This window comes from Rhinolophus sinicus, chromosome 6, assembly GCF_057876585.1.
Source record: "Rhinolophus sinicus isolate RSI-liver-muscle chromosome 6, RSI-T2T, whole genome shotgun sequence".
Taxonomy (NCBI): Eukaryota; Metazoa; Chordata; class Mammalia; order Chiroptera; family Rhinolophidae; genus Rhinolophus; species Rhinolophus sinicus.
The window spans coordinates 24,141,675-24,161,410 of NC_142506.1; positions in this window are offsets into that span (position 1 = coordinate 24,141,675).

Sequence of the window (19,736 nt, forward strand, 5' to 3'; positions counted from 1 at the left end):
ATTTTTCTATTGTAATTTTGAGGAGATCCTGGCCTGCAGCAGACATAGCATTTACCTAATCCACCATCTTCAAAATAATACTGCTTTGTCTCTCTCTTTTGGAGGGGTGATTTCTATTCTTTTTTAAAATTTTATTTAATTTGCCATATAAATGACAAATGAAAGTATGGAATGGATGAAATTGCCTCATCATAAAGAGAAGATTGTCTAGCTCAGAGAAACTCCAACATTTAATAGTTAGGTAGAGAAGAAACATTGTTTTTATAAATGTTATAAATTTGTCCCTTTGGTCAACTTTCACTATTTTCCACAAACTGTGATGCAGGAGGAGTAACATTTTTAATTTTGAAAGAGTTGAGATTTTTTTGCTTAAATGTCCATTATTATTATAATTTATATATTTATTGCTTTATGATTTAGAAATTAACGTGTTATAATTTATTTTTGCAGAACTTATTTATATTTTCTTTTTGACCTAGTGGACGTCAATATATTTATTTTACATATGTGCTTTAAAAATTATATGAAGTGATTGCTGAATAAATCATTAATTTAATGGCTAATTAATTCTCGATATCTCTGTTCTTTTTTTTTCTATCTCATATTAACAGATACCTTAGTATCTGAATTTATAGTGGCATGTTGAAATTTTCTATCAAAAGTATATTTCTAAATATTTCACATACATTTTAATGATTCTTTTTACATTTTAGTGCTGTGTAATTTGATACAGACATTTCTGCACTTGTTATTGGTTTTTATAATGTATTATTATATACGTGTGTACCTTTTTCCCACTTAATGTTTTCTTCCTTGAATTTTCCTTTTGATGAGTTAATGTTTTGACACCTGACTGTGTTTATTTAATACATTTTAAGGTATCTGTTAATTTTAAACTAGTCTGTCATTTTTAAGTTCCAGTTGTCTGAAGAATTTGCCTTTTACTTTTACCTAATCTGATAATTTTTATCTTTAAATTAGGACGGTTTCAGTTCTAGTTCTATGAATATTTTTATATAGTTAAATGCATACTGCATGCATACATTTTATTCTATGATTCCAATTTTGCATTGTGACAAAACAGTTTTCCTGGTCAAAAATCTTCCTACAGTTATAGTGAATGTTTTTGGTGTACTGTAATTATGTCATAATTTTTTATATTGTTAGGTATTAGGTTGCTCCTTTTGTTATAATTGTTTCAAGTAATGTTTCAGTGAAATTTACTTTTTGGTTTAGAGTAGATTCTCAGAAGTGGAATTAATGAGTCAAGGTATACAAATATTTATAATAAAGCTTTTGATGAATAATTTCACTTTTTATGAAATTTATTCTTCTCCCCTCAGTGACTGAGACTAAATTTAAACAAATATGTTAGAGCCTATAAATTATCATCCCCTTTAAAGGGGACATTCTGCACAGATAAGTGCCTAATTTGTAACATGCTACAAATACTGAGTCTTCTCTTTATGAGTTGCCTTCAAAGCCTAAAGCACAACTTTTTAGCAATTTTCATGTGGTAAACTTAATTTTTGAAAATAGATTTGATTTTTAGAGGGAGAAGTCTTTCGAATTCATGTCTTATGAGTTAGAAGGAAGAATAAGTGGATAATATTGCCTTTAATAAAAATCTTAGTGTGTCTCTAACTGAATAAGGCAGGATTTTGATCCACATCTGTCTGACTTCCAAGCCCATGTACTTAACTAGACTTACAGTTGGCAGACAAATATTTATTGAGTACCCATTTTATTCCAGGTACTGTGGGAGGTGCCAAGAATAGAGTGGGGACTATGACAGACATGTGTTCTCATGCTGCTAACAGTCTAGCTTGTATTCAGCTTTCTTTCTTCAGTTATACTATTTTAAGCATATAAGTAATGGTACTTTTAGAAACTCCATCTTGTCATTTATATACACTACTTTATGATAGTGTCATTTCTTTAAAAGCAGAAAGCATTGATTGCTTTCATCTGTTAACTGCTATGCATTCAGTGTTGGTCAGTTAGTATGTGCTGTAGTGAATGTTTGATTTTATATTGTTAGCTTTGACTCAAACTCATTTTAGATAGGGTGACATTATAATATATCTAAGCTGGAATATATGATTGCTCTAACTTCATGTAATGTTTTAGAGAAGGGGTATTTCAGGGCAGCGTACAGGTGCATTGGGGATATTTAAAATGTAATAAGAGAATGGGAAAATAAATATGACTTGAGAGGACTTCAAGATAAATTTCAATTTGTGAAAAAATACCTTTATTAAAATAAAAAGTGAAAGTTTAATAAATATTTCTTAGGACCCTTTTATTTCACCATCTTTATTAAGTCAGATTTTGCTAATTACAGCCACAGCATAAAATACAGATTAATCCTTTTGAATTCAGTACAGTGACAGAATTGCTTTAAAAATTATAGAAACAGCAGTAAGTGGTTCTAGATTTACAGAAATAAATTAGTCATAAATTTTGGAACCTCCAGAAAGAAGATAGTCATTGGGCATTTTCCAACTTATAGTTCTTGGTATTTAGCATATTGGGGTCAAAAATTGAATTTTAATAGCTTAGCATCTTGAGTCATTTCTTAAACCCTATTTTATTTTTCTCAAGTCAGCATCAGTATGTGAATCAATCATCAATTTTAAAAGCCACCTGGAAAACATTTGATATCATCTCCTAAAATTTCCATAATTTTATTTTAGATTCAGTATTACATGAACCATAGTAACTTCTTTTGACTAAGACAAATAATAATTAAGATATTTAATATATTATTCTGAAAAATGTCAGTAACCATTTGAAATTTAGAAAGGTATATTTGGGGAAGATGAAAACCCACCATTTACTCATTGGAAGTGGCTGCTGAGTTTCTGAGATAAAGTTTGTTCTAATGATTAAGTTACTTTTTAGTTAACATAGGTGATGAGAAAATTTAGAGTTAGTCAAGCCATAGGAACTGTACTTAAACATAAATCTATTTTGGATTTTCTGCCTCTTATTGATAGTGAGTACCTTCTATAAAATAGATCAGGGTTGTTTCAAGACCCATCCACATCCATTAGTATCAGAATATTTGGGGATTCTTGTTTGAAATGCATCTAGTTTGAAAACATCATTCTAATTAATCGATCTTTAGCAAGAATGACCAAGAAAAAAGAAAAAAAAGAGAAAACCCAATGTTTACCAATATTAGGAATGAAAGCAGGGATATCTCTATAGACCCTAAGGAAATTAAAAGGATTAAATATACTATGAACATCTCTATGCTTATAAATGTTGTAACACATTAAGTTGGTAAATTCCTTGACAGAGACAAATTACCAAAACTCACTCAGAAATAGATGACTTGTCCTATACCTATTAAAGAAATTGAATTTATATGTTTAAACACCTTCCAACATAGAAAACTGGTTCCACTAGCAAATTCTCCAAAACATTTAAGGATGGAATAATATGAATTCCACACAAACTGTTTCAGAAGATAAAAGAAGAGACACTGGCCAGGCCGGTGGCTCAGGCGGTTAGAGCTCCATGCTCCTAACTCCAAAGGCTGCCGGTTCGATTCCCACATGGGCCAGTGGGCTCTCAACCACAAGGTTGCCAGTTCAACTCCTCGAGTCCCACAAGGGATGGTGGGTTCCACCCCCTGCAACTAAGATTGAACACGGCACCTTGAACTGAGCTGCCTCCCGGATGGCTCAGTTGGTTGGAGCGTGGACTCTCAACCACAAGATTGCCGGTTCAATTCCTCGAGTCCTGCAAGGGATGGTGGGCTCTGCCCCCTGCAACTAAGATTGAACACGGCACCTTGAACTGAGCTGCCTCCCGGATGGCTCAGTTGGTTGGAGCGTGGACTCTCAACCACAAGATTGCCGGTTCAATTCCTCGACTCCCGCAAGGGATGGTGGGCAGCGCCCCCTGCAACTAAAAATTGAACATGGCACCTTGAGCTGAGCTGCCACTGAGCTCCCAGATGGCTCAGTTGGTTGGAGTGTATCCTGTCAACCACAAGGTTGGCTGTGCCCCCTGCAACTAGCAACGGCAACTGGACCTGGAGCTGAGCTGTGCCCTCCACAACTAAGACTGAAACAGAACAACAACTTGAAGCTGAACAGCACCCTCCACAACTGAGATTGAAAGGACAACAACTTGACTTGGAAAAAAGGCCTGGAAGTACACACTGTTCCCCAATAAAGTCCTGACCCTTTCCCCAATAAAATCTTTAAAAAAAAAAAAAAGAAGAGACACTCCCAACTCTTTTTATGAGGTCAGCATTATTCTGATACCAAAACTAGCCAAAGACATTACAAGAACAGAATATAACAGGCCAATGTACCTTGTGAACACGATGACAAAAATCCTCAACAGTATTTGATGAAATACAGCAACATTTAAATGAATAATGCATCATGAGCAAGTGGGGCTTATCCTAGGAATGTAAAGCAAATTTGACGTGCAATAATCAATCAATATAATTCACAGTATTGACAGGTTAAAGAAGAAAAAACACATGAGCCTCTTAGATGCAGAAAACAGAGTTGAAAAAATACAATAACCATTCATGATAAAAGTTCACAACAAACTAGAAATGGAAGGAAACTTCTTTAACTTGATAAAAGGCATATTAAAAAACAAAAACAAACAGAAAAAACAGCCAACATCATAATGACAAAAGACTGCTTTCCTCATAAGGTTAGCAACAAGTAAGGTTGTCTGCTCTCATCAGTCCTATTATATTTAACATTGTTCTGGAGTCCTTGCCAGTGCAATAAAATAAGAAAAAGAAATAAAATGCATACAGATTGGAAAGAAAGAAACAAAACTGTCTTTATTTAAATGAGTTTACCAAGGTTGCAGAACACAAGGTCAATACACAAAAATTAATTTTATTTCTATTTACCAGCCATGAACAATTGTAAATGGAAATATGTAAAAATATTTAGTGTTTGTAACACCAAAAACAAAGAAATATTTAGGTGTAAATCGAGCAAAATATATGCAGTATCTATATGCTGAAAACTTCAAATTATTGGTGAAAGAAGTCAAAGAAGAACTAAGTAAATGAAGAAATATACGTACTGTGTATGGATTGGGAAATTCAATATTATTAAGACGTTAATTCTTGCCAACTTGATTTATAGATTCAGTGAATTTCCAATATAAATCCTAATAGGATATTTTATAGATATTGACAAGCTGATTCTAAAATATATATGGAAAAGTAAAGGAGCTAGAATAACCATTTTTGAAAAAAAGAACAAAGTTGGAGGACTACCTGATTTGAAGGCTTATTTTAAAGGTACAGTAATCGAGACAGCCTGGTATTCATGAAAGGACAGGTATGAGTACATAGATTAGTGAAACAGAACAGAGTCCAGAAATACTGTACATATGGTATGTGGTAGATTGATTTTTCCTAAGGTGTGAAGGCAATTTAATGGAGAAAGAATAGTCTTTTCAGCAAATCTTGCTATAACAATTGAACCTCTATATGCAAAAATAGTACACCTTGACCTGTACCCTCCACGTTATATCAAGTTTACCTTAACATGTATCACAGGCATAAATGTAAATGGTAAAACTATAAAAATTTGGGAAGAAAACATAGGAGAAAGTCTTTGTTACCTTAAATTAGGGCAAGAATTATTAGCTACACCTTCAAAATGACAATCTATAAAACAAAAATATTTACAAATTGGACTTCATAAAAACACTTTTATTCTGCAAATGACATTGTTAAGAAAATTAAAACATAAGACATAGACAGAGAAATATTTGAAAATCTTGTATCTGGCAAAGACCTTGAATCCAGATATATAATGAAAACTGAAAAATAGAAAACAAACAATCTAATTTAAAAATAAAAGATTTGAACACACACCAGAGTTCACCAAAGAAGGAGTACAGATGGCAAATCAGCACATGAAAATATGTTCAACATCATTTGTCATTTGAGATACACAAATTAAAACTACAATGTGATACCACTACTCATAGATTTAATAATGACTAAAATCAAACACTGACCATTCCACACGGGCAACAAGGTGTGGACAGCTGAAACTCTTCTAAGCTGGTGAGAATGCAAACTGGTACTTTGGAAAATGATTTTGCAGTTTTTTATAAGTTAAATATACACTTAAATACGACCCTGCATTCCCACTTATAAGTATTTAACTAAGTGAAATGAAAACCGGTTACGTGAAAACCTTTTATATAAAAACCTGTGTATGAATGTTATAACAATTTTATTCCTATTTACCAAAACCTACAAGTAATCCAAATGTCCCTCAACTGGGAAATGGATAAAGAAACATTCATACAATGAAAAGTCATCAATAAAAAGGAATGAACTATTGATATGTGCAACGATATGGGTTAATCTCTAATGAATTATGCTACGTGAAAGAAGCTGGATTCAAAGTATATATATACTGGGGGGGGTGCCACAAAATGTATACACAGGACTTGTGTTTATCTTTTGTCATTGGTATATATCGAGCATTACAATTTTAATGCAGTTCTTTCCTTTCTTAAAATGTGTATACATATTTTTGGATATCTATATCTATATCTATATCTATATCTATATCTATATCTATATCTATATCTATATCTATCCCAATGTCAAAAGGGCTGGTGAAATCTACGAAGAGGCAGCAGTGTGTTATGGTAAAACATAGATGTTGAAGTCAGGCATTTTTACATTCAAATCCCAGCCTGCCGCTTACTAGATATTTAGGCAAGTTACTTAACCTCTATGAGCTTCAGTTTCCTTGCTTTTAAATTAAACATACAGTACCCATCCTAATGAATTGTTGTGAGAACTAATGAGATCACGTAGGGGGCTGAATTCAATATTTGGCAGAATGAAGATACTCAATAAGTAATCACTGTTACTATTAATGTTATTGCTATTATTATACCTTTGTAAATCAGCATGGAATAACTAAATTGATTAAGTTTTTATTATTCCTTCTAACACTTATTGCTGTATGACTGTGGGCACATTTTATCATTTCTCTGGTCTTAGTTGTCTCTTCTATAACATGAGGATAAGCATAGTAGTACCTATTTTATAGTATTGTTGTGAGGATTAAATAAGTTAATACTTCTAAAGCTCTTAGAACACTGATATGGACATGGCAAGTATGCAATAAATGTTAGTTATTACAACTACTACTACTAGTACTACTACTACTACCATTATTGTTATTATTCTCAACCAAGGATTAACACTAATAAAGCACTATTATAGGCCCAACAATGTTGGTAAAAGGAAAGATTTGTGAGCCATACTGAACACTAAACTGTGTAGTATTGAGTCTAAGTTCCTGGTACTAAGTAGTTAAAGTATTTGATTGATTAATGAAGGTATGTATTAGTAGTTCAGACAACAAACAGTAAACTGGTAAGGAGCAATCAGGAAGAATAATCTTCATATTTTGAGAGGTTGAATACATGAGGAGATAAAAAGGAGTCTTCTGGACTAGGACAAAAGCGTGGTGGCAGTAGTAGAGCCAAGTGCATATGGACAGTAAAGTAATACAGTGGATTTTGTAAATGGAGAAAATCAACTAAATATATCAATGTGGATGAAACTCACAAGCAGAACATGGAGTGAAATAAGCAAGTCACAAAATAAAAGCTACTATTCCATTTATATAAAATTCTAAGACAGACAAAACTAAATTACATTGTTAAGTGATAACAAGTAAATGGTAAAACTATTATTAATGATTATCACAAAAGTTACAATAGAGGTTACATCCGGGAAAGGGAAGTGAAGGTCTCCTGAAATATGAATGTTCTATCGTTGCGTAGGGATGTGTGTAAGAACTTGGGTGTTTGTGTTACAGTTTTTAAAAATGTGAATGTATGCTTTATACATTCTTTTTTATGGATGACGTATTTCACAATAAAAAGTAAAATCACTTAAAAGTAGGAGTGAATAGGGTTCAGGAAGTCAGCAAGCCCAACCAGAAGATAGTATATGTTGTGGGGTAACAGGAATTAAAGCAAATACGGTGATATTCAATCCATTTCTTTTTGAATGCTAAACAGCATTCTACTGGTTGCCTTGTCCCCCCGTTCTCCCCCCATAAGCTTAAAACTCTCACCTTCCTCAATATATAGAAACAAATAAGGGAAGTCATCAAGCAGAGTCAAGGGGTCATGATGGAGGGTATTGAAACCTCCGAGAGGAATGTTACCTCTGACACCTAGCTAGCTGGGCTGGGGTATCAGGCGCAAGGCAAGAGCGAGGCCTGGGTAGACGGTATCAATATTCAGGTCTTACTCATCACAATCGAGGCCCTTATTCCAGTTGACAAATGACACCCCACCGTAGGGACGATAGAATTCATTCTGCTATCAAGGGTATGGCTAAAGTAGAGTCTGGTCAGCCTTCAGTGGGAAAATGGAAGAGATCAAGTGAGGATAAACCAAAGGAATGTACTTCTACTACAAAGATCAGGAACAGATATAGGCTGATATATGTGCAAATTTAGACACTTGGAGTTTATCTCATGTGTCCAAATCTGCCCCAGACATTCCATTACTTATTGCTCTTTTTCTTCTTTTAATCCTGCTGTCAAGGAAATAAGATGCAAGTTGAGTAAATGGGAACTAAAATCAATAAGTTTAATATTCTATTTGAATGCCTCTAGAATTTACCCAGCAAGGAAACGTTTCACTGGGAGCCCCCCACCCCCACCCCCCGCCTTTTAAATGGCCAACCAGCTAAGAGCTGGATAGCTGAATATTTGGAAGTATTTCTGTGTTATTTGGGTTCAATCAAAGTCAATCTCCCTTACCCTCTTCCTCTCGCTCTCCTCTGTCTCTCAGAAATTATTCTGGGAACAAGGTAAATGACAAAGGCTAAATAAGGGGAATACAAGAATACTATAGCAGATAAATCTTTCCTTGTTATAATTACTTTTTTGTTGTATATGAAGTGGTAAATACTTCACATAATCCCTCAACAACCTTGCAAAGTTGATGTTTTTCTAGATAAGAAAACTGAGGCTCTGTGAGGTTAAATAACTTGACCAAGAACGTACAGTGAAGCTAGGATGCCAACTCAGTTCTATCTGAACACAAAGTAAAAGCAACAGTTAGGTGATAACTAGTTTCTTAAAAAGCAGAAGGAGGGGCTTTAGAAAAAATCCTACCAGAGCTGGCTAGGGAGGAAGAAGGATAGTTCCCAGAGGGTTTGGTATATCTAAGGGAAGTCTTTCTACATGGATGAAAGACTGGGAGGTAGGGCTCTTTACTAGCAAGTACAGGGGAAAACCTGAAAGAAAGCGATAGTGGGCCCCCAAAATGGAAATACTCAGCATAGTATATTTGAACATAGTCATCTAGGTCATCAATTATGGTCGTTTTTGCCTTTATATTGCCATTGACACTTGGACAGTCACTTCACCAATTTGACAAATACAAACTGCAATGTATCACAATGTATTGAAGTTGAAAAAAAAATGTGTAAGGATACCTAGACCCATGAAAACCTGGCACATGGAAGGAGTGAAAACACCAGTGTCAAGCTATCCCTTTAATGTTAATATATCTTCATTTCTTTCCATTTGTAAGATAAAAATCACTGTAAAGAGGAGTGCTAACATTTTCTTCCTGCACCTCTTTGTCCTCATAGAGCACACGTTCCAGGCACTTGGAGTCCTCTGACCAAGAGATGTGTCTCAGAAGACAGCAGAGTGATTCTAAGTGTAATTTCAGGGACATAAGGTGAATGGAGCACAGCATAAGTCTGTTCCAGCTGGAGACCTCTACCTCGGCAAAAGGTCAGCCAGGTTAAATACATCAAGAAAGGAATTTAGTTTACAAATACTTTGGGGAGGGTGGTGTGGTTAAGAGAGGGAGCTGCTTTCTGGGTTCTGAACTACAGCTCTCCTGCAAAAATGCTTTCCAATTTTTAAATATAAAGAGACCTTTGTTTATCTGAGAGTGGCTTATGATGGACACCACAAACTCAAATACCTAAAGTGACCTCAATAAGTGAAATAAGTCGGATATACAAGGACACTCAGTCCTTTTGTTTCCTCATTTTAATAAGAAATAGGTTTCTACTATAAGTAGCAGCGTGCATAAGGATAAGTGACATGTGCCACTCAGCCTCAGTGAAGGGCAGCAGTTGGGGGTGATGGAGACCCTGTGAACGGGAAAGGCACATGTCATTTAAATGGGGCAGTGGCTGCTCATTTCCAGCTGATAGTTGTAATGTGAGATGTAATCCCCGTGTTGCTAAATTTCTTATTTTTCAAGAGAGACCAGAAATTCAGCTTGAAGTAAAAATCTGATTAAAAATTTAAAAAGACTATATTGGGCCTAACTTTCTGTAAAACATGATAATGACCAAACAACGTAGACATTCAGCCTGAATCTGCCTTGTAGACAACTGGTTTGCAACCCTGGGCTTATCAGTGCTGATAACCTCGGCTTGCAAATGGTTTTCCTTCTAGTCTCCCTTAAGTAGCTGTCTTTTCCTCAGGGAAGACTGCCCTGCCCAGATGGGCAATCCCAGTTGTACTTTCTCTGGTCCTCTGTATGTCCCCTATCCTTTCTCTCTGTACACTTTTTTTTTTTTTCAAATTAAAGTTTGATGTTTTTCTTCTCTGCTGAACTGTAAATTCATGAAGGAGGGAACCACTTCTGTGTTGGTCATTGTCATTGGGTTCCCTGGAAGCAGACTGTGGCAGATGGGGACTTGTGTGAAGAAGGTTTATGGAGAGTGTTCTTGGGAGCATCAGGTGAGTGAGTAAACAGGAGTGGGCTGAGAGAGAGGTAGGGCGAACTTTTTAGAACTCCAACCTGGGACATAGCTATTTATATTACACAATAAATAATTTATAAGAGTATGTTATTATTAGGTTGGTGCAAAAGTAATTGCCATTTAAAAGGTTAAAAACAATTACTTTTACACCAACATAATACTTTAATACAAAGATATGAAAAATGGGTGTTTATTTGAAATTAAATTAAATTCTGTACTGTTTACTTTTCTGTTAGATAAATGCTATTACTTAACCAAACCAATAGAGCTAATTAGCAGTGGCAATGAATAGGACTGACAACTAATAGTAATAATTAACACTAGGACTCGTTAAAAAATCATGTGTGTGAAGATTTAACAATATTTTGATAATATTTCTTTTCTCTGATACAACAATTTATTTTACTCAAAACTCCTATTATCTCTTGATTGGCTATTAAACTATTTCAGGCTATAGTAGTATATATTTTTAAGATCCATCCTAATTAAACAGATATGACCTATATCTAATAAAAAATAACAATGAGATGTTTCTTCGTGTCCTGTGATACGGTAGGATGTTTTTACTCTTTCAATTTCCTTTTCCAGTGATACTTCTCTGAACTGCCAGCTGCCTTTACCTTAGAGCATCTTTCTTTTCTTTTATGTAGTGGTGAAAGCAAATATCATCAAATGTAAAATTCACTTTGACTTGTAGCTCTGCTCTTATTTAGCCCACATTACCCTGATTCCTGATGTCAACCCAATATGATGACGTTGATCTAAATATCTTCTCAACAAAAGAATTTAAGCATTGAATGCTTGGAATTATACTAGCTAGCAAGAACCAGTTTTTATTTTATTTTTGACCTTTTTAAATTTGTATTTTTAAAAGACTTCAATTAAAATATAGCTAACATGAAATATCATATTAGTTTCAGGGTTACACCACAGTTGTTCAACATTTCTATACCTAAAGAGGTGATCACCATGATAAGTCCGGTAACCATCTGACACTGTACTGTTGCTATCACAATATTACTGACTGTAGTCCCTATGCTGTACATTATATCCCCATGACTTATTTGTTTTATACCTGGAAATTTGAACCTCTTCTTCCCCTTCACTGTTCCCCCCTTTTATTTAATTTTTCAATTGCAATTGACATTCAATTTTATTTTATATTAGTTTCAGGTACATAGCATATTGATTAGACATTTATATAATTTAAGAAATGATCCCCCTGACTAGTCTAGTATCCACCTGACATTATACATAGTTATTACAATATTATTGACTATATTCCCTATGTTTTACTTCATATCCCTGTGACTGTTTTGTAACTGACTCTTTGTACTTCTTAATCCCTTCGCCTTTTTCACCCACCCCCAACATCCCTCCCATCTGGCAAACACCAGTGTGTTCCCTGCATTTATGATGAGTCTGTTTCTGTTTTGTTTGTTCATTTATTTTGTTCTTTAGATTCCATGTATAAGTAAGATCATATGGTTTTTGTCTTTCTTTGTCTGACTTATTTCACTCAGCATAATAACTTCCAGGTCAATCCATGTTGTCACAAATGGTTAAGATTTCATTCTTTTTTATGGCCTAGTAATATTCCATTGTATATATGTACAACCTCTTCTTTATCCACTAGTCTATTGATAGGCACTTGGGTTGCTTCCATATCTTGCCTATTATAAATAGTTCTTCGGGGAACATAGGGGTGCATATATCTTTTTGAATTAGTGTTTTGGAATTCTTTGGATAAATACCCAGAAATGGAATTGCTGGGTCATATTTTGCTGGGAGCTATTTTTATTTTTTTGACGAATCTCCAAACCATTTTCCATAGTGAGCTGCACCAATTTGCAACCCCACCAACAGTGCATGACGTTTCCCTTTTCTCCGAATCCTTACCAACATTTGTTCTTTGTTGATTTATTGATGATAACCACTCTGACAGCTGTGAGGTATTCCTTATTGTGGTTTTTATTTGCATTTCTCAGATGATTAGTGACATTGAGCATCTTTTCATATGTCTGTTGACCATCTGTATGTCCTCTTTGGAGAAATGGCTATTCAGGTCCTCTGCCCATTTTTTAATTGTATTGTTTGTTTTTTGGTGATGAGTTGCATGAGTTCTTTGTAATTTGGATATTAACCCCTTATCAGATGTATTGTTGTAGTTGAATGTCTTCTCCCATTCAGTAGATTGTCTTCCTGTTTTGTTGATGGTTTCCTTTGTGGTGCAAAAACTTTTTATTTTGATGTAGTCCCATTTGTTTATTTTGTCTTTTGTTTCCCTTGCCTGAGGAGATATATCAGAAAAAAATATTACTATGAACAATATCAGAGAGTTTATTGACTATGTTTTATTCTAGGAGTTTATGGTTTTGGGCCTTATATTTAAGTCTTTAGTCCATTTAGAGTTTATTCTTTTATATTGTGTAAGAAGGTGGTCTAGTTCATTTTTTTTTTTGCATGTATCTGTCCAGTTTTCCCAACACCATTTATTGAATAGACTATCTTTACCCCATTGTATATTCTTGCCTCTTTGTCATAAATGAATTGACCATATAAGTTTGGGTTAATTTCTGACCTCTCTATTCTGTTCCACTGATCTATGTGTCTGTTTTGATGCCAGTACCAGGCTGTTTTGATTACTATAGCCTCGTAGTATAGTTTGATATCAGATATGTGATACTTCCAAATTTGTTCTTCTTTCTCAAGATTGCTGTGGCTATTTGGGGTCTTTTATGGTTCCCCACAAAATTGCTCTGGTTCTGGGGAAAATGCTATTAGTATTGTGATAGGAATTGCATTGAATCTAGGATTGCTTTAGTATGGACATTTTATTAACAATGTTAATTCTTCCTATCTATGAGCATGGTATATGCTTCCATTTATTTGTATCTTCTTCAATTTCTTAAAATTTTCTGCATACAAGTCTTTTACCTCTTTGGTTAAATTTGTTCCTAGGTAGGTATGTATGTATGTATGTATGTATGTATGTATGTATGTATTTATTTATTTATTTATGTTTTCTTAATTTCTCTTTCTGGTAGTTCATTATTTGTCTATAGAAATGCAACTGATTTCTGAATATTAATTTTGTATCCTGCTACTTTACTGAATTCATTTATCAGTTCTAATAGTGTTTTTGGTGGAATCTTTGGGGTCTTTTTATATACAATCATGCCATCTGCAAATAATTACAGTTTTACTTCTTTTCCAATTTTAATGCCTTTCACTTCTGTTTCTTGTCTGATTGCTGCAGCTAGATCTTTGAATACTATGTTGAATAAAGTGGTGAAAGTGGACAACTTTGTATTGTTTCTGATCTTAAGGAGAATGCTTTTAGTTTTTCCAGTTGAGTATCATGTTGCTGTGGGTTTGTCTTATATGGCCTTTATTATGTTGAGATATGTTCCCTCTATTCCCACTTTGCTGAGAATATTTTCATAAATGGATGCTTGATATTGCTAAATGCTTTTTCTTCACCTATTAATGTAATCATGTGATTTTCATCCTTTATTTTGTTTATGTGGTATATTATGTTAATTGATTTGTGGATATTGAACCAACCTTGTATCCCAGATATAAATCCCACTTTATCATGGTGTATGATCTTTTGAATATATTGCTGAATTCAGTATGCTAACATTTTTTTGAGAATATTTGCATCTGTGTCCATTTGGAATATCAGCCTATAATTTTTAAATTTTTTTTGCAATGTCTTTGTCTGGCTTTGGAATCAGGGTAATGGTGGCCTCTTAAAATGAGGTTGGGAGCCTTCCATCCTCTTGAATTTTTTGGAATAGTTTTAGAAGGATAGGTCTTAATTCTTCTTCGATATTTGGTAAAATTCAGGCGTGAAACCATCTTGTCCAGAATTTTGTTTGTGGGGTGTTTTTTGATTACTGAATTGATTTTGTTAGTAGTAATTGATCAGTTCAGATTTTCTGTTTTTTCTTGATTCAGTGTTGGAAGATCAGATGTTTCTAGGAATTTATCTCTTTCTTCCAGATTGTCCAATTTGTTGGTATATAATTGTTCATAGTATTTTCTGATAATCCTGTGTATTTCTGTGGTGTCAGTTGTCACATCTTCTCTTTCATTTCTGATTTTATTTATTTGGGTCATTTTTATTTTTTTCTTGATGGGTCTGGTTAAAAGTTTATCAATTTTGTTTATCTTTTCAAATAACCAGCTCTTGATTTCATTGATCTTTTGTATTGTTTTTTCATATTTGATTTCATTTATTTCTTCTCTGTTCTTCCTTCTACTAATATTGTTTGCCATTTCCCTTCTAGTTCCTTTAAGTCTGAGGTTAGATTGTTTACTTGAGATTTTTCTTGTTTTTTAAGGTAGGACTGCATTGCTATGACTTTCCCCTTAAGACTGCTTTTGCTGTGTCACACATATTTTGAGTGATTTGTGTTTTCATTTTCATTTGTCCCAAGGTGTCTTTTGATTTCTTCCTTGATCTCATTGTTACCACATTCATTGTTTAGTAGTATGTTATTTATCCTCCATGTGTTTGTGTGTTTTTCAGTTTTTTTCTTGTAATTGACTTCTAGTTTCAAACCATTGTGGTCAGAAAAGACACTTGATATAATTTTAATCTTCTTAAATTTATTGAGACTTATTTTGTGGCCTAGCATGTGGACTATCTTGGAAAATCTTCCATGTGCACTTAAAAAGAATGTGTTTTCTGCTGCTTTGGGGTGAAAGGCTCTAAAAATATCAATTAAGTCCATCTGATCTAATGTGTCATTTAAGGCTGCTGTTTCCTTGTTGATTTTCTGTCTGGAAGATCTATCCCTTCATGTCAATAGGGTTTTATACCTCCCTACTATGACTATTACTGTCAATCTCTCCTTTATGTCAGTTAATATTTGCTTCATGTATTTATGTGTTGGGTGCATAAATGATTACAATGGTTATATCCTCCTATTGAATCTTTTTATCATTATGAAATGCCCTTATTTGTTTCTTATTATGGTCTTTTTAAAAGTTTATTTTGTCTGATACAAGTATTGCTACCTCAGCTTTATCGTTTATTTCCATTTTCATGAAATATCATATTTCATCCCTTTACTTTCAGTTTGAGTGGGTCGACAAGTGGGTCTCTTGTAGACAGTATATATATGAATCTTGTTTTCTTATCCATTTAGCTACCTTATGTCTTTTGATTGGAGTATTTAATTCATTTACATTTAAAGTGATTGTTTATATGTACATAGTTATTGCCATTTTATTTTATTATTTTTTTGTTTCTTTGTTTATATTGGGGAATAATGTGTTTTTCCATGACCTATCAGTTCCATGTCAAGTCGTTGTTTTTCAATCTAGTTGTGGAGGGTGCAGCTCAGATCCAAGATCATGCCATTGCCTCTCATTGGTCCATGTGGAAATTGAACTGGTGACGTTGGTGTTATGAGCATTGCGCTCCAACCACTGAGCCAACCGATGCCCACTGGTGGTCAGCTCCAAGCTCAAGCCATTGTTTCTCACTGGGCCATGTGGGAATCGAACTGGCAACCTTGGTGTTATGAGCACCGTGCTCCAACAACTGAGCCAACCTGCTGCCCACCGGCAGCTCAGCTCCAAGCTCAAGCCATTGTTTTCAATCTAGTTGTGGAGGGTGCAGTTCACTGGCCCATGTGGGAATCGAAACAGCAACCCTGCTGTTAAGAGCTTGTGCTCTAACCAACTGAGCCATCTGGCCACCCCCACTTTATTATTCATATTTATGATCTTGTTTTTCCCCCATTTTCTCCCTAAAGAAGTCCCTTTGACAATTCTTGTAATACTGGTTTGGTGATAATGAATTCCTTCAGCTTTTTCTTGTCTGGGAATCTCTTTATCTCTCCTTCAATTTTAAATGATAGCCTTGCTGGGTAGAGTAATCTTGGTTATAGGTCCTTACTTTTCATTATTTTGAATATGTCCTGCTAATCCCTGTTGGCTTGAAAGTTTCTGTTGAAAAATCAGCTGACAGCCTTAGGGGAGTCTTTCTCTTGGTGTGCCTTTAGGATTCTCTCTTTGTCCATAGTATGTGGTATTGTAATTTTGATGTCTTGATGTGGGCTTCTATGGCTTCATCTTATTTGGGATTCTCTCTGCTTCCTGGACTTATATGTCCATTTCCTTTGCTAAGTTTGGGAAGTTTTCAGTCATTATTTCTCAAATAATTTCTGAATTCCTTGCTTTCTCTCTTCTCCTTTGGGTACCCCTCTGATGTGAACGTTGCTATGCTTGATGTTGTCTCAGAAGTCCCTTAAACTATCCTCATTTTAAAAAATTCCTTTGTTTTTATTGTTCTGATTAGGTGTTTTCTGGTATGTTGTCTTCTAAATCACTAATTTGATCCTGTGCTTCATCTAATCTGCTATTGATTCCTTCTACTGCATTCTTCATCTCAGTTATTGTATTTTTTATTTCTGACTGGTTCTTTTTTATGGTTTCTATGTCCTTCTTTATGCTTACTATCTCTTTGTTGAAGTTCTCACTAAGTTCCTTCAGCATTTTTATAACCAGTGTTTTGAACTCAGTATCTGAGATTGCTTGCCTCCATTTTATTTAGTTCTTTTACTGGAGTTTTCTCCTGTTCTTTCATTTGAGATATGTTTTTTGTTTTGTGTTTGTTTCTTTCTTCATTCTGTTTGTTTGTTTCTTTGTATTAAGTAGGTCTGCTATGCCTCCCAGCCTTGGTATGGTGGCCTTATGTAATAGGTATCCTGTGGAGCCCACTGATACATTCTCCCTGGTCACCTGAGCCAGATGCTCCAAGAGTGTCCCTTGTGTGAGTTGTTTGTGTTCTCCTGTTGTAGTTGAGCCTTGATTCCTGTCGGTACATCAGTGGGTGTGATTGACCCTCAAGCTGACTGGCTGTGGGGTTTGGCCATGACCACAGTGTAGGAGCTGCTGTGTGGGGGTTGACCCCACAGAGAGGGATTCACCCCAGTGGGCTCTGGTTCCTGCTGAGACCATGCTTTTTGTGTGCTGCTTGTGGAGCTAATCAGATGGTGTTCTATTGTTGTTTGAAACTGGCCACCAGGTGCACTTGTTCTGGGGGGTCTTAGGAGGAACTCCTGTCCAGAGCAAGGTCAGCAGCTGCCTGTGACAAGTTTGGGGCTACCTGTTAGGAGCTACAAAGTGATCCATAGTTGGTTGCTGTCTGTGCTGGGCTTAGAGGTGCATGGGAGAGTCCACACTGGGAACCGAAGTTGGCCGCCATCAGTACTGGGCCTGGGGCAGCTCAGCAAAAAACCTAGGGCACCCAGAGGCCTTCTGTCCATAAGGCTCAGTCACTGAAAGAGACTCGGTGGTAAGTAAATTGGGTGGGGGTGGGGTCTGAGGAAGTCACCAGTGGGGAGTGAGTGGTGTTCAATAGGTTAATGTAGATTCAGATTTGACCCCAGTTTTGAGCCTGGGTCCACTCTGCAAAAGTCACAGAGCACATCAAGGCCAGCTGCTGTCCGACTGGGGTCCATGAACCCTGAGAGTTGTCCAAGAGAGTGGAGACCAGGCCAACACCAGCTGCCTGTCAGCCATGAAAGAGCCTCTGGTGTTACACCAGTTGGGTGCAGTGGAGTCCCTGGGAGTCACCAGGGTGGAGGGAGCGAAGTCAATGAAAATTCAGATTTGTTTGTGTAGAGGAAAGGCTCACTACAGAAAAGATGGTACTTGCCTGCTTGTTGAATGGGAGGAGGGCCCAACACAGGGACAATGTTGGCTTTCCCTCCAGCCTTCTCCTGGAGACCACACAACTCAGTCTGTCCCTGTATGTCTGGCACCTTTAGAGTGCCTTCACCAGAGCCCAGAGTGAGTGCTTGTGAGTGAGTGAGTCTGTGTAAGGACCCTTTTGGATGATAACTTGGTTTCCAGCTGCCTTCCATCTCACCTGGTCGGACAGAATTCCCACTGTTTTTCACAGCCAGATGCCATGGGGGCTCCTCTTCCTGGCACTACTCCAGGCTGGGAAACTTTGTGTAGGGCTGGGACCCCTTGCTCCTCAGAGGGGACCTCTACAGCCAAGATATTCTTCTCAATTCTCGACTACCACAGGTGGGTGTTGAGCCAGCTTGTTTCATGTCCACCCCTCCTACCAGTCTCAAGGTGGCTTCTTCTTTATGTCCTTAGTTATAGGACTTCTGTTCAGCTAGTCTTCAGATGGTTCTACAGGTTGACTATTTTATAATTTAGTTGCAATTTTAATGTTGTCATGGAGGAAGTAATCACAGCATTTACCTACTCCATCATCTTGACTGGAACTACCAACAGTAAGTTTTTAGTTTCAAGAATTAGTTTCTAGCTCTCCCAAAATGTTCATTCATATTCTCCCTACAGACTTGTTTTGGTAGAACAGCTGCTTATCAATTAGGTCCTTTGCATGTAGAAATTAATCATGTAGGTTATCCATATCTAAATTGTCCATCATTTTTAAATAATCTTATGCACATTGGATACCATAAGTTAAACCTCTCTTTCTTAGGAAAATGCTTTTTAAAGCGTGGAGGTAATTTAAACTTGGGAAATTTAATTTGGATTTCAAATAAAGTACAGTTTTAGTGAGAAAGAGAGAGAGAGAGAGAGAGAGAGAATCTTGTTTAATTAGGCTGCCATTTTCTGATTTTAAAGTAGTTTTAATCGTTCCCCACACACGCAAAAAGTCATTTGTTGCAACCTATACATAACATTGAACAATTCACGTGTAGCCAGTTCATCCTTTTCTAGTTCCTTACAACTTCTACGAAGATCATCAGTTTCAGAGAAACAGCATATACATTTCTGTTTTACTGTAATCTGTTTTTTCCATTCTCTCAATGCATTTTCAAATTAGAGAAAGATATTCTTCTTGTTCACTTTAAAAATACAATTTTATGGCAAGCTAACATTTTAATATCTTTTCTATGGCTGGTAGCAATAATATCCATCTTATAGACGTATGTCTAAGGAGGCA